We start from the raw sequence: 15,503 nt of genomic DNA, 5'->3' as shown, positions 1-15,503 counted from the left end.
TCCAACAAATCAGTTTGTCAAATTTCTGCCCTGCTAGAGCTGCCCTGCTGTTATCGTGAGGTGGAAACATGTATGAGCAACAACGGCTCAGCTGCGAAGTGGTAGCCCCAAACAAGCTCACAGAACGGGACCGCTGAGGGCTGAAGAGCATAAAAATAGTCTGTCCTCATTTGCAACACTCACTACCGAGTTCCAAACTGCCTCTGGAAACAACATCAGCACAAGAACTGTTCGTCTGGAGCTTCATGAAATTGGTTACAATTGCAGAGCATCCGCACACAAGCCTAAGATCACCATACGCAATGCCAAGCTTTGGCTGGAGTGGTGTAAAGCTTGCCGCCATTGGACTCTGGAGCAGTGGAGATGCATTCTCTGGCATCTAGGCAGTCCGACAGACAAATCTGGTTTTGACGGATGCCAGTATAACGCTACCTGCCCGAATGCATACTGCTGTAAAGTTGGGTGGAGGAGGAATAATGGTCTGGGGCTGTTTTTCATGGTTCGGGCCCATTAGTACTAGTAAAGGGAAATCTTATCTCTAAAGCATACAATGCTACTTTACTGCAGACAAATCTGAGCAATCTAAATTTGCCAGCAGTAGGCCTATAGTGCACTTGATTTGCTCTACGGGCCCGCCGGAAAGGCCGATTTCTACCTTCAGACATATGAAAGGGTTCTAAATCAGAACACTTTGCATACCTGGCACACATGGCAGCTGAATCAGGTGCACCTACGGTCAAAGAGACAGAAACGTTTGGGATCGACTAGAAATGCCTTGGAGGTCAACTGATATATATGAATAAATGTTTTAAAAATGATTCCAAATCAAATATTATTTGTCACGTGCGCCAAATACAACCTTAAGTGAAATGCTTACTTACAGGCTCTAACCAATAGTGCAAAAAAAGGTGTTAGTTGAACAACAGGTAGGTAAAGAAATAAGACAACAGTAAAAAGACAGGCTACATACAGTAGCGAGGCTATAAAGTAGCGAGGCTACATACAGATACCGGTTAGTCAGGCTGATTGAGGTAGTATGTACATGTAGATATGGTTAAAGTGACTATGCATATATGATGAACAGAGAGTAGCAGTAGCGTAAAAGAGGGGCTGGCGGGTGGTGGGTGGCGGGACACAATGCAGATAGCCTGGTTAGCCAATGTGCAGGAACACTGGTTGGTCGGGCCAATTGAGGTAGTATGAACATGAATGTATAGTTAAAGTGACTATGCATATATGATAAACAGAGAGTAGCAGCAGCGTAAAAAGACGGGTTTGGGGAGGCACACAATGCAAATAGTCCAGGTAGCCATTTGATTACCTGTTTAGGAGTTTCATGGCTTGGGGGTAAAAACTGTTGAGAAGCCTTTTTTTTTACCGCCATGCGGTAGTAGAGAGAACATTCTATGAGTGGGGTGGCTGGGATCTTTGACCATTTTTTGGCCCTTCCTATGACACCGCCTGGTGTAGATGTCCTGGATGGCAGGCAGCTTAGCCCCAGTGATGTACTGGGCCGTACGCACTACCCTCTGTAGTGCCTTGCGGTCAGAGGCCGAGCAATTGCCATAGCAGGCAGTGATGCAACCAAGCTCTCGATGTTGCAGCTGTAGAACGTTTTGAGAATCTCAGGACCCATGCCAACATTTTTAGTTTCCTGAGGGGGAATAGGCTTTGTCGTGCCCTCTTCACGACTGTCTTGGTGTGTTTGGACCATTCTAGTTTGTTGTTGATGTGGACACCAAGGAACTTGAAGCTCTCCACCTGCTCCACTACAGCCCCGTCGATGAGAATGGTGGCGTGCTCGGTCCTCCCTTTCCTGTAGTCCACAATCATCTCCTTAGTCTTGGTTACGTTGAGGGATAGGTTGTTATTCTGGCACCACCCGGCCATGTCTCTGACCTCCTCCCTATAGGCTGTCTCGTCGTTGTCGGTGATCAGGCCTACCACTGTTTGTCGTCTGCAAACTTAATGATGGTGTTGGAGTCGTGCCTAGCCATGCAGTCGTGGGTGAACAGGGAGTTCAGGAGGGGACTGAGCACGCACCCCTGTGGAGCTCCAGTGTTGAGGATCAGCGTGGCAGATGTGTTGCTACCTACCCTCACCACCTGGGGGTGGCCCGTCAGGAAGTCCAGGATCCAGTTGCAGAGGGAGGTGTTTAGTCCCAGGATCCTTAGCTTAGTGATGAACTTTGAGGGTATTATGGTGTTGAACGCTGAGCTGTAGTCAATGAATAGCATTCTCACATAAGTGTTCCTTTTGTCCAGGTGGGAAAGGGCAGTGTGGAGTGCAATAAAGATTGCATCACCTGTGCATCTGTTTGGGCGGTATGCAAATTGGAGTGGGTCTAGGCTTTCTGGGATAATGGTGTTGATGTGAGCCATTGCCAACCTTTCAAAGCACTTCATGGCTACGGACGTGAGTGCTACGGGTCTGTAGTCATTTAGGCAGGTTGCCTTTGTGTTCTTGGGCACAGGGAGTATGGTGGTCTGCTTAATTCAAGTATCTGGTCTGCTTGATTCAAGTATAAATGATCAAAGTTACCATAGATTACCTGTTACTTGCCACAATTACTGAAGATCCGGTAACTTTGGTACATTTTCAGTAGCTTTCCATCCCTAGTCACAACCCCCGTCTTTTTTGTCACAACCCCCATGATTTAAATAGAAGAATAGACAAACGCTTATGTGTTTTCTCTGTCAGACATCATCAGTTATTCTTCTCCTATAGTTATATTCACATTCAGAATGGACACTCAGCTGTTATGACATCATCGTATTATGGCTAGTGAGCTCAAAATGGTGGGCAGTGGAGTTGATAATGGATACCACAGGCAACCTGCATAAATAAAAAAGCCACAGGCAACGGGGAGATATAGAGGCGCAATACAAGACGACTGCACTCTATTACCTGTGAATGTGGTCCAAATTAAAATCTAATTTAGGTGGGCACCTAGATAAAAAAAAAGTGTTTTGTTTCTTCAATTTGCACAACTATTCCATTCCATTAGACATCTAATTTCTGCTCGTCAGATGCTGAGTGAAATTGGCTTCCCTAAGGAGAGCTTTTTTCACTTAAAGTAATTAGTCTAGGAGAAGAACTGGGATGAGCAAGTGTGGACGTGGGTGTGCATGCATGTGAGTGTGGGAGAGAGAGTAAAAGGGAGGGAGAGAAGGAGCGAGCGAGAGAGACAGAAAAACAGGTGCATTTATATTGTCCTCTGCTTTGATGGCTTTGTTCTTATATCTGTGGTATAGTAAGGCTACAGTATGCACTTTATTTAGATGTGGCATGTCGAAAATCTCTGCTCTGGAGGGGTACTGAATGTTCACGCTCAGAATCTTATGTAATATTCATTGCCCTGTTGGTCACAATGGCACTCAGTAATGATTTGTTTTCTTGGTCTGCCAGCTGCTTCATTCTTTCTCATTCAGTGCAATGTTTTCTACCTCTCCATTCTCGCTTGCATCCCATCTCCTTAACCTAAAAACACGTGTAGCCGTACCTCTCGACATTGTTTTAAGTGCACCCCTCCCAGTCTTTATAAAGAGTAGGGTAGGTAGAAGGCTGGGGCTGTAGAGCGTGAAGTCTGAGCAGCACCAGTAAAACAACAAAATACATGTTTATCAGTGAATGCCCCCACCACCACCACCACCACTACCGCCTGCTATGAGTATCTCCCTGTGCCCACTCTCATCTTATTGAACCTCAGCTCACTGACTGACTCACCCCACCGATGAATGAACACGTTTACACTGATGTGCACGTTTCAGCCCTTGGTGGTCATTACAGGTGTCTAGAGGATGATGGTGGAGGGAGAGGTGGAGGAGGGAGGAGGGGGGTAGCCAGCAGGTTGTTTTTCCGTTCTATATTCACACACCCCTGTGAGTGCCATGATTGGGCTTGACTCCGCATGAGGTCTCTTTGATTGTATCCCCTGACTCATAATACAGATAGGAACTAGGAAGAGAAAGGCTCAGATAGATAGTTCACAAAACCTCACAACTATGTTTGATTAGAGTAGCTGTGTGAGAGGGATTAGTGGTTATTCCCTCTGAAACAGCTACACCTTTTGAGTGAATCTGAAAAATACAAAATTTACAGTACTCTGTGTCTTGAAATACTAAATATACTATATAATACGACGTCCTTCACTGCAATTTTGTTCATCACTGATAAATCGCATGAGACCATCTTTGCAAACCATTATTTTGCATAATCTCCTCTCAATATGTTGTGTTCTTACATAGTAACACCCAATATTACACATTAATTAACATAAATCAGCAAAGGTCAGGCATTAACACATCTTCGAGGGCACTTAAATGTTTGGTTAAGAGTTTAGTAAGTACACATAATTTTCCCGTTATGACGACTGTTTATGCTAAAACACCTACGGGTACCGACCTTTAGCAAACCATCCCATAAGGTTATGGGTATTTGTCATCACTGATTCACAATCACATTGGTTGATTGTTCTGCTGTACTCAGAATGTACGTATGTGTAACCTGTATATAATGGAAGCATTAGCTAAAAGCTATCGCATTGACTGACTGGCCATGCTGAAGACAAGACATTCTTATTCCCATTTCTAAACATTGTATTACAACACTGCAATCATATCAGCTCAGTTGTCTACAGACTTTCAATTAGACTTTGAATGTATTCCCTTTCCATTCTTATTGTTGGTAAAATGTCGATACGTAATGGTGGATCCATACCGAGGTTGAAAGTATGCTTCTGTGGATTTGCCACATTGTCAACCATGAAAATCAATGCACCAGAGACTCAGTGTGTGTGTGTGTGTGTGTCCTGGCCAATCACCAACTCTCTTGTTAATGAGAGTGGAGGGAGGGATCAGATCGGGAACTAAGTGATGTGGCTAGACAACACACACTGTCAGGCTGGCCAGGGCTGCCACAGTGATTATAGAACCCCCGTCACAGGGTGAACATAGCCTACAGGGGCGGAGGATGAGACACGATTGGGACTTTGGGGAATAGGTCAGAGGTGCACTTTAATACCCTTCACTTTCACTATTTACAATCGCCCCTGGTTCATTTACCATATACTAACACAGTCAGACATACTGTACATGCAGGTTCGAGTGGTAATTCCAGGTTTCACCTGTGCACAGTGATTGTCGTTTCTTTGACCCCCATTAGCCGACGCCAATGGTGACAGCTAGTCTACCTGGCGTTCGACACACAACAAAAAATACGTTACAGACAAATATACCTCACAATTTACATACATTTATAACATTAACATAGACATTACAAACGTGTATATACAGTGTATATATATATATATATATTTATATATAGTCAAAGTTTCCTACATTGTAGAATAATAGTGAAGAAATCACAACTATGAAATAACACATTGAATCATGTAGTAACCAAAAAAGTGTTAAACAAATCAAAATATATTTTATATTTGACATTCTTCAAAGTAGCTACCCTTTGCCTTGATGACAGTTTTGCACACTCTTGGCATTCTCTCACAGCTTTATGAGGTAGTCACCTGGAATGCATTTCAATTGATAAGTCTGCCTTGTTAAAAGTTAATTTGTGGAATTTCTTTCCTTCTAAATGAATTTGAGCCAATCAGTTGTGCTGTGACAAGGTAGGGGTGGTGTACAGAAGATATCCCGATTTGGTAAAAGACTAAGTCCATATTATGGCAAGAACAGCTCAAATGCTTCACAGAGTTCAAGTAACAGGCACACCTCAACATCAACTGTTCAGAGGAGACTGCGCGAATCAGGCATTCGTGGTCGAATTGCTTCAAAGAAACCACTACTAAAGAACACCAATAATAATAAGAGACTTGCTTGGGCCAAGAAACACAAGCATGGGACATTAGACCGGTGGAAGTCTGTCCATTGGTCTGATGAGTCCAAATTTGAGATTTTTGGTTCCATCCGCTGTGTCATTGTGGTGTGATTTCCACCATGAAGCAGTGATGGTGTAGGGGTGCTTTGCTGGTGACACTGTCTGTGATTTATTTAGAATTCAATGCACACTTAACCAGCATGGCTACAACAGCATTCTGCAGCGATACTCCATCCCATCTGGTTTGGGCTGAGTGGATCTATCATTTGTTTTTCAACAGGACAATAAACTGGCCTCCACAATCACCCGACCTCAACCTAATTGAGATGGTTTGGGATGAGTTGGACAGCAGAGTGAAGGAAAAGCAGCCAAAAGTGCACAGCATATGTGGTGAAGCTGGTTGAGAGAATGCCAAGAGTGGGCAAAGCTGTCATCAAGGAAAAAGGTGGCTACTTCGAAGAATCTCAAATATAACATCTATTTTGATTTGTTTAACACTTTTTTTGTTACTACATGAATACATATGTTATTCCATAGTTTTGTTGTCTTCACTATTATTCTACTATGTAGAAAATAGTAAAAATAAAGAAAAACCATTGAATGAGTAGTTACGTCCAAACTTTTGACTTGTACTGTATATACAGTATATACACACACTACATAACCAAAAGCATGTTATGAACAGGACAGGACACCTGTTCATCAAAATCATGGACATTAATATGGAGTCCCCCAATTATTGCTATAACAGCCTCCACTCTTCTGGAAGGTCTTTCACTAGATGTTGGAACATTGCTGCGGCGACTTGCTTCTATTCAGCAACATCAGCATTAGTGAGGTATGGCACGGAAGTTGTGCGATTAGTCCTGGCTCGCAGTCAGCGTTCCAATTCATCCCAAAGGTGTTCAATGGGGTTTAGGCCAGGGCTCTGTGCAGACCAGTCAAGTTCTTGTTTAAAAACAATTTGACTTTCTGCCCATCATTTAATTTCAAGTACCCCAAAGCTTTTTTCCATCATAAATTATATAAAATATCTTAGTTTCAAAATACAGTTTCTTCTTCTTTTTGTTCAGTTTAGTCTCATCATTTATTCATTTACAGTAAGTTTGCTAATCACCTGTGCAGCTGTACTTAGGGACTCCTTTTTCTAAATCTCTCTCAACCATAAAAACATGTAAATTCCACATCAATCCACAGAGGCTTAACAGTTCTAACAGTCAGTTTATTAATAGGTGCATGCTTACTAATAACTGGAAGAAACTCTTTTATTAATGCACCAATACCCTGGGGCGGCAGGGTAGCCTAGTGGTAGAGCGTTGGACTAGTAACCGGAAGGTTGCAAGTTCAAACCTCCCGATCTAACAAGGTCATTCTGCCCCTGAACAGGCAGTTAACCCACTGTTCCTAGGCCATCATTGAAAATAAGCATTTGTTCTTAACTGACTTGCCTAGTTAAATAAAGGTATTTTTTTTATTAAAAATGAGATGCACCTCATTACACACATCAGACCAGAGTAATATCTGAAAATGTAGCTAGACTATCTTACCAGTATATATCATGTTTGGACAAGTCTCCTGTCTGGTGCCATGCATGGTTGTCCAGTATACACCATGTTTGGACAAGTCCTGTCTGATGCATGGTTGCCCCAGTAACAACATAGGAATCATTACAAAAAGTGTCATCTCTTTGACACTTTTTTAGGCCTTTGAAAATGTGGCTTTTCTGGATATAGCCACTATATTATGGTCACTACATCCAATTGGTGTGGATACAACAAAGTTCTGCCGCATTGGTAAAGATGTGATCAATACACCTTGAAGATGTAGTTCCTGTACTATTTGTAAACACAGGTAGGTTGATTGTCTTCGAGGAACCCCTGTGTAAAGGTTTATTAGCTAATTCATATAGTAGTTTCTGTCAGCTGAGAGTTATAAAAATATGACCTCTTCTGTTATGTTAATCTTTCCTCCGTTAGCTCTAGGACAAATATAGCCTACGTTTTTCCGGTTTGGATGATTGTGTTATGCTGTAGCTACTTCTGTGAATGTCTGAACATTGCATCCAAAAATGAACTGCTCACATTCTGGACATAACTTTGCAAGGACTGTGTTTGTGCAAAATGTTTCTGAAAAAACAGTGTGGCCAGCTCAAATGCTGATTGTTGCGTCATTCGAAACTGGACGTTCTAAATAAGCGTTCTAATCACACCGGTTTGATCGTACGCTACAGGGACCACTGTAGGATGATCACACCTGTGTGTTGGTTATGTGTGAAAAGGTTAACGCTGCACAGCTCTCCTTGAGACGTCCCCCTCAGGATGTAAGCAAAGCCTTGGATGTCTCTGCCGTCCCCACTGAGTACATGCTACTTCTCTTCATAGAGGAGTCTCTGGCTACTGGAGACATCTGTCTATCTGCTGACACAGAGTTTTTCTTTGTGGAGAAGAAGGACAAGACTCTGCGTCCATGCATTGACTACTGGCATCTGAATGATATAACGATTAAGAATTGTTACCCCCTACCACTCCTCTCCTCAGTTTTCGAAACCATTCTCTCTACCTCATGCCTTGCGGCTTCAGTGGATTGGGGCATTGAAACCGTAGTCCTCAAGGCACAACGCTCTCAGCATGAACCTGAAGGGGACCCCGCTAACCGGTTGTTTGTCCCTAACTCAGTCCGGTCCAGGGTCCTGGAATGGGCTCATTCCTCCAGGCTGAATGTCACCCAGGTTCCCGTCGTACCCTAGCCTTCCTCCGACAACGTTTCTGGTGACCCACAATGGTTCCTGACATCTCTGCCTTCGTCGCTGTGTGCACAGTGTGTGCTTAGAACAAGACTCCACGGCAAGCTCCTTCTGGCCACCTTCAGCCACTACCTGTCCCTCATCATCCCTGGTCCCAGATCTTTCTGGACTTTGTCACTGGACTCCCTCTGTCTGATGGCATCACTGCCATTCTGACAGTGGTGGATCAGTTCTCCAAGGCTGCCCTATTCATCCCTTACCCCAAACTACCCTCTGGCAAGGAGACGGCCCAGCTTATGGTGCAGCACGTCTTCCGGATCCATGGACTCCCGGTGGACATGGTCTCCGACTGGGGTTTACAGTAAGGAAAATAATACTGTAAGACATATTGCATATCTGGTGTAATACAACATTTCAGTATTAAGCTGGCCACTGTGGTGCCAGTATAATGCTGTACATTTACAGGGAAAAGTTTTAAAGTGCAGCTTTACTCCCTGGTTGGGGGCACCTCCATCTGCCGCACCTTCAGATAGAACTTTCAAACTCAATCTCCCCCCACCCCCCCAGCCATCTGGAACTAAAATAGTATTTACAGATCCCCACACGGTGCCTGAACCTGGGCACAGCATCCAGAGAACCTGACCCAGATCTCTGCCTTGCTTTTCTGTCTCACCGCACCGCAGCAAAGAGCAGAGCAGCAATATCTGTTTAACTCAGACGCACTAGCTGGAGGGATACAGACCCAGATAACCATCTTCTCTTCTCCCTCTTAAAAAGTCACACAAAAAGATCTCAAGGGTAACCTAACCAGAGAGGAAAGTTTAGTGGAGGAGTTAGCTAGTAGCTCAGATGGAAAAATTTACAAACAGATAGACACAGCGAAGAGAAAGTGCTCCAATTCAAAACCAAGAGTGTTCTTTAATGCAGTATATGTATACAATTACGGCATTTATGATCATGGTTGTAGTGGTTGTCAAGGAATATCCTTATGTTGGTTAGCCTCACAGTCATTCCAGTACTATTGGCATCTTGTGTCCTTGAGGCCCATTACAACAAAGAGGAAATAATCAAGGAGACTTTAGGACCGCTGCAGTGGCAAATCCGGACGGGACAGTCAGAATGAGAAATACTTTCGAGTAAGACCAGGCTCTTTTATCAGCACTACGCCAACTAAAGGAGAGATAGAGAGAGGGTGAAGGAGAGAGGGTGGGAAGGGGGGGAGGGAGGTAGATAGTGTGGGCACTTCGTACACATCAGTAGGACTGGAGTCTAAAAGAGACATCAGTAGATAATGACTTCATCCTCGTAATATTAACTGAGTGTGTAAAAGCATGCGCCACCTTGTGAGTTTCTGAAGATACCTTTTTTAACGTATCAGAGAAGGAGCAGAATAAGAGCACCACGTACTGTATATATACTGTTTAAATAATGTAAACAACATTTCACAATACCAGTGATTATAGGTTTTACATGTGCAGTGGGTTTATGTTTGCTTATGTGTGTGGGTGAGAGAAAATTTATTTTTATGAAAATTAATAAAAAAAGCTCCCTCTCTCACGCTCACAGACACGCGCAGGCGCATACACACATACACACACACACTGAGACAGCGCTCATCCATGAAGTGACTGTCATTGATAGTGGCTGTGACTGATTTGCTTGTGGGCGATGGGTGTGGGTGGGTTGATATAGTGTGTGGGAGGGTAGGAATCAATGTTGTTTCCACATAATTGAACAAAACAATTAAATGTGATGACGTTGAATCAACATGGCAAACTGATTGGATTTGAAAAAGTCATCAACGTAAAAGGGAATTCTGTATATATATATTTTTTAACCTAAATCCAAAGACTCAACTAAATGTAAATCAAACCTAAACGCTGAACTGACATCTGTGTCCCGAATGGGAAGCTCCTATCACCGAGACACGAGGACACTGCCAGTGCAGCAAACTGTCTGCATCAAATTAAGGGCAGAAGAGTTGCGTCACTGCTCTCCGCCTTTAAGCTCAAACGTAAACTTTTGCAGCCATCTCTCTTTGTTGACATAAGTAGGACTTAACTCATGTTATGAGAAACATACAGAACAAGAAAATAGTATTTGTTCCTATTTTTTCCCCAGACATGCCACCTCGCCAATATTATGCCATTAGTAACCATTACATCAAATCAAATCAAGTTTTATTTGTCACATACACATGGTTAGCAGATGTTAATGCGAGTGTAGCGAAATGCTTGTGCTTCTAGTTCCGACAATGCAGTAATAACCAACGAGTAATCTAGCTAACAATTCCAAAACTACTACCTTATACACACAAGTGTCAAGGGATAAAGAATATGTACATAAAGATATATGAATGAGTGATGGTACAGAGCGGCATAGGCAAGATGCAGTAGATGGTATCGAGTACAGTATATACATATGAGATGAGTATGTAAACAAAGTGGCATAGTTTAAAGTGGCTAGTGATACATGTATTACATAAAGATGTAGTAGATGGTATTGAGTACAGTATATACATATGAGATGAGTATGTAAACAAAGTAGCATTGTTTAAAGTGGCTAGTGATATATTTTACATAAATTCCCATCAATTCCCATTATTAAAGTGGCTGGAGTTGAGTCAGTGTGTTGGCAGCAGCCACTCAATGTTAGTGGTGGCTGTTTAACAGTCTGATGGCCTTGAGATAAAGCTGTTTTTCAGTCTCTCGGTCCCAGCTTTGATGCACCTGTACTGACCTCGCCTTCTGGATGATAGCGGGGTGAACAGGCAGTGGCTCGAGTGGTTGTTGTCCTTGATGATCTTTATGGCCTTCCTGTGACATCGGGGGGTGTAGGTGTCCTGGAGGGCAGGTAGTTTGCCCCCGGTGATGTGTTGTGTAGACCTCACTACCCTCTGGAGAGCCTTACGGTTGTGGGCGGAGCAGTTGCCGTACCAGGCGGTGATACAGCCCGACAGGATGCTCTCGATTGTGCATCTGTAGAAGTTTGTGAGTGCTTTTGGTGACAAGACAAATTTCTTCAGCCTCCTGAGGTTGAAGAGGCGCTGCTGCGCCTTCTTCACGATGCTGTCTGTGTAGGTGGACCAATTCAGTTTGTCTGTGATGTGTACGCCGAGGAACTTAAAACTTACTACCCTCTCCACTACTGTTCCATCGATATGGATAGGGAGGTGTTCCCTCTGCTGTTTGCTGAAGTCCACAATCATCTCCTTAGTTTTGTTGACGTTGAGTGTGAGGTTATTTTCCTGACACCACACTCCGAGGGCCCTCACCTCCTCCCTGTAGGCCGTCTCGTCGTTGTTGGTAATCAAGCCTACCACTGTTGTGTCGTCCGCAAAGTTGATGATTGAGTTGGAGGCGTGCGTGGCCATGCAGTCGTGGGTGAACAGGGAGTACAGGAGAGGGCTCAGAACGCACCCTTGTGGGGCCCCAGTGTTGAGGATCAGCGGCGTGGAGATGTTCTTACCTACCCTCACCACCTGGGGGCGGCCTGTCAGGAAGTCCAGTACCCAGTTGCACAGGGCGGGGTCGAGACCCAGGGTCTCGAGCTTGATGACGAGTTTGGAGGGTACTATGGTGTTAAATGCTGAGCTGTAGTCGATGAACAGCATTCTCACATAGGTATTCCTATTGTCCAGATGGGTTAGGGCAGTGTGCAGTGTGGTTGAGATTGCATCGTCTGTGGACCTATTTGGGCGGTAAGCAAATTGGAGTGGGTCTAGGGTGTCAGGTAGGGTGGAGGTGATATGGATATGGTCCTTGACTAGTCTCTCAAAGCACTTCATGATGACGGAAGTGAGTGCTATGGGGCGGTAGTCGTTTAGCTCAGTTACCTTAGCTTTCTTGGGAACAGGGACAATGGTGGCCCTCTTGAAGCATGTGGGAACAGCAGACTGGGATAGGGATCGATTGAATATGTCCGTAAACACACCAGCCAGCTGGTCTGCTCATGCTCTGAGAGCGCGGCTGGGGATGCCGTCGGGGCCTGCAGCCTTGCAGTAAGTAAACCATATTACTTTTTGAAAAATAATATTAAAAAGTATGTGAAAAAGTATGTTTTATTCTCTGAAACAATTGTGACCTATGGGAGCATACATTGCCCGTATTCCCCAGCCACAATATCAATATACCTCAGCCCGCTTACACACACACCTAAACCCAATTAACCACACACCCCAGCCTTGGTACCCCTATGCCCTGCATGCCAATTTCCTAATATTGATACAATCAAGTCCTGATGCACCCATTTTGCCTTACAAGCCCCTTTTCTTACCCAATTCCTTTGCCAAAACACCTCAGTCCTGTTACTTGCCTATCTCTGCCTTGTGACCCACTTTGCCAAGGCCTGCATTCCGCCAAGTCAACTACATTTACCTATTTCCAGCTGTCCACTGCACACTCCAACCCTGTTTTTGGCATATCTTAGTCCTGTGACCTTTGACCTGTATACCCTAAACATTTCATAGATAACCTCATAGTACAGTTGAATAACATAACCTCATTCACTTTTTTCTACCAAAAATGTGTTACCAGTAGGATTTGAAAGGGCAGTCATACCCATTACCTGTATGAACCTGGTACATCTCCACACCCGATTACTCATGTCTTGAGCAGCATCACTCTTTCGAGTAGCACACAACCCCCGCAACACTAAACCCAGAGTTCAGATGATTGGCCCAAAAAACGTAAGTCTTCTTATTGGCCAAACCATATCAGGCCACTTTAGTTCAAAGGTCAAATTAATTAAGTGGATGGTGCTTCAAATAATTAAACCATGAGTGATTCTCAAATGACTGAAATGTAATTTCGTTGCAGTTTGCACATGAAGCAAAACATGCTTGATGCAATGCAATAACAACATAGGCTAAACAGCAAAACACAATGTTTCTAATACATGGTTTTAACAGGGTATTACACAGGTAAATGCATGCTACCCCAGTGCCCAAGCGTAAACTTTCATATAAACCAGGTCTACACCTGTACTTCAGCCCTAATATACCCATACGGACCAGGTTTACACATGTGGCTATGTCCAAGTCTGATTTAACAGATCTACTCTTAGAAAACAGGTCTAACTAAACTGAACAAAAATAAACGCAACATGCAACAATTCCAAAGATTTTACTGAGTTACAGTTCACAATAAGAAATCGGTCATTTGAAATGAATTCATTAGGCCCTAATCTATGGATTTCACATGACTGGGAATACAGGCTCCTGACCAATTGTGCTATTTTGTGTGTTTTTTTGCACCGATAGTAACTTCTTCTTCTTTTTTTACATGGTGTTACGGCCATTGTTTCATATGATGAAAAGAGCTTCTGGATATCAAAAGTGATCGCTAACCTTGATTTGGATGAGGACATAATGCTCATCCCAGACCAGGCCCAAATCCCCGTCACTCGGAGGAGGCAGGGCTATAAAGGTTGGTGTGTGGGATACCTAGCGAGTGGATAAGTCGCCATTGCCCTCCGTTCTATTGGTGAACGTGCTATCACTGGATAATTAAACTGGATGAGCTCCGTTCAAGTTATCCTATCAACGTGATGGGAAGAACTATAATATCCTATGCTTCACGAGTCGTTTTTCTATACATTGGCAGGACATAACAGCTGCGGCTGGTAAGCCGGAGGGGGATGGGTGTGTCTTTGTCAACAACAGGTGGTGCACGACTTCTAGTATTAATTAAGTCTAAAGGTTCTAATCATGATAATTGTACACCACACTAGAGAGTTTTCACATCAAATCGAATCAAATTGTATTGGTCACGTACACATGGTTAGCAGATGTTATTGCAAGTGCAGCGGAAATGCTTGTGCTTCTAGTTCCGACAGTGCAGCGATATCAACAAGTAATCTAACAATTCCACAACAACTACCTAACACACACACATCTAAGTAAACGGATGGGATAAAAATATATACATATACAGTCAGAAGTTCACATACACCTTCGCCAAATGCATTTAAACTCAGATTTTCACTTCTTCACTTTTTCAATTCCTGACATTTAATCCTAGTAAAAATTCCCTGTTTTAGGTCAGTTAGGATCACCACTTTATTTTAAGAATGTGAAATGTCAGAATAATAGTAGAGAGAATGATTTCTTTCAGCTTTTATTTATTTCATCACATTCCCAGTGGGTCAAAAGTTTACATACACTCAATTAGTATTTGGTATCATTGCCTTTAAATTGTTTAACTTGGGTCACGTTTCGGGTAGCCTTCCACAAGCTTCCCACAATAAGTTGGGTGAATTTTGGTCAGTTTTGTAGGCCTCCTTGCTCGCACATGCTTTTTCAGTTCTGCCCACAAAAATCTGTAGGATTGAGGTTAGGGCTTTGTGATGGCCACTCCAATACCTTGACTTTGTGTCCTGAAGCCATTTTGCCACAACTTTGGAAGTATGCTTGGGGTCCTTGTCCATTTGGAAGACCCATTTGCGACCAAGCTTTAACTTCCTGACTGATGTCTTGAGATATTGCTTCAATATATCCACATAATTGTCCTGCCTCATGATGCCATCTATTTTGTGAAGTGTACCAGCCCCTCCTTCAGCAAAGCACCCCCACAACATGATGCTGCCACCCCCGTGCTTCACGGTTGGGATAGTGTTCTTCGGCTTGCAGGCCTCCCCCTTTTTCCTCCAAACATAACGATGGCCATTATGACCAAATAGTTATATTTTTGTTTCATCAGACCAGAGAACATTTCTCCAAGAAGTAAGATCTTTGTCCCTATGTGCAGTTGCAAACCGTAGTCTGGCTGTTTCATGGCGGTATTGGAGCCATGGCTTCTTCCTTTTCAGGTTATGTCGATATAGGACTCATTTTACTGTGGATATAGATACTTTTGTACCGCTTCTTCCAGCATCTTCACAAGGTCCTTTGCTGTTGTTCTGGGATACATTTGCACTTTTCGCACCA

The sequence above is a fragment of the Oncorhynchus clarkii genome, chromosome 20 (assembly GCF_045791955.1).
Source record: "Oncorhynchus clarkii lewisi isolate Uvic-CL-2024 chromosome 20, UVic_Ocla_1.0, whole genome shotgun sequence".
NCBI classification, from domain to species: Eukaryota; Metazoa; Chordata; class Actinopteri; order Salmoniformes; family Salmonidae; genus Oncorhynchus; species Oncorhynchus clarkii.
The sequence above is the reverse complement of the archived record's forward strand: the minus strand, read 5'-3'. Positions refer to the sequence as shown.